Source organism: Mesitornis unicolor, unplaced genomic scaffold (genome assembly GCF_000695765.1).
Source record: "Mesitornis unicolor isolate BGI_N332 unplaced genomic scaffold, ASM69576v1 scaffold10098, whole genome shotgun sequence".
Taxonomy (NCBI): Eukaryota; Metazoa; Chordata; class Aves; order Mesitornithiformes; family Mesitornithidae; genus Mesitornis; species Mesitornis unicolor.
This window is the reverse complement of record NW_010203873.1, coordinates 1-1,227: the sequence shown is the minus strand read 5'-3', so window position 1 is coordinate 1,227 and position 1,227 is coordinate 1. Positions and strand designations below refer to the sequence as shown.

The window sequence follows — 1,227 nt, the reverse complement described above, 5'->3', positions numbered from 1 at the left end:
CCCAAGCCGTGGCTCCCCGTCAGGGAATCGAACCCAGGTCTCCCGCATGACAGGCAGGGATATTCACCACTATACTAACGAGGATTCCAATTAAAGTTTACAATTTATTAAATGAGTAAAGGCAAGCAAACAGCGCTGGGTGTGTGGGGACACACTCGGGTCCGTTGCCACGCACACCGTACAGTCCTCTTTTCGGGTTTATATTTCTTTAACTAATACATATTCATAGAATTTCGCAATATGCTTATACATATGCATGACCTATCCCCGCTTCATATTATAATTTGCTCTCCTCCCATTCGCACCTGCACAGTGTCCCTTGCTGGTGGTCTTGAGGGGGGGTCACACTGAATGAAAGCTGGTTTTTTGTTGTTTTTTTTTTTCTTCACCTTTGTTAAGCTTTCCTCCTTGCACAGACTTAGTTACTATTTGGCTCTTGCTCAAACCACAAGACTGGTATTGTCTCTTTTCTGAAGAGGGTTCAGATAAGTGTCTCCTTTCTGGCACCTTATGGGTCTTCTACAATTATATACTCTGTTATAATTCTTCTCAATCTGTTCTCTGTACAAGGAGAGCCAAAATAGTCACAGAGGTCGCATCTTCCCATTTTCTTCACATTATTTTAACATGAATCAGACTGAAACATCTTACACTGGGAAGCCAACGTTTGTCACCAGGCTTTCTCTAGAGCTGCCCACAGCCTGCTTTCAACATGGCAAAGGATAGACTCCAACTCACACCAGAAAGGGGCTAGGACTGAAAGCTGTTGCTGGATTTCTCCTCCCCTGCTAAGTGCTTCTGTAGACAAACAAAGGCTCGGGCTCTGCTGTTACATGCTTGTCTATTTCGTCCACATTGGCCTGCAATTTTGGTGGCTGCTGGTCGGAGCCATCTCTCAAATGGAAACGGTCAAGCTCTTCTCCCACACCAAAGATGCTAGGACTGAAGACTGTTGCTGGCTCTTGTCTCTTCTATTAAGCCAATCTGTACCCTGAGAAAGCCTGTGGTTCTGGGCCTCTTTGATTCCCTGGGAAGCCATCGTTTGCCACCAGGCTTTCTCTGTAGCTGCCCAGAACCTGCTATCATTATGGCAAATGTTCGACTCTAACTCACACAGGAAAGAGGCTAGGAATGAAAGCTCTTCCTGGATTTCTCTTTTAATGCGAAGCACTTCTGCTGCCAAACAAAGCTTTGGACTCTGCCGTTCTGTGTTTGGCTATCTCGTCC

The 1,227-nt window shown here is 45.7% G+C and overlaps 1 non-coding gene across 1 annotated transcript; it reads right to left on the bottom strand.

Moving 5' to 3' along the window:
- Window positions 1-12: 12 nt before the first annotated feature.
- Window positions 13-84, bottom strand: TRNAD-GUC. The gene has a single exon. It is a non-coding gene; the product is annotated as a tRNA-Asp (tRNA).
- Between the last annotated feature and the right edge of the window lie 1,143 nt (window positions 85-1,227).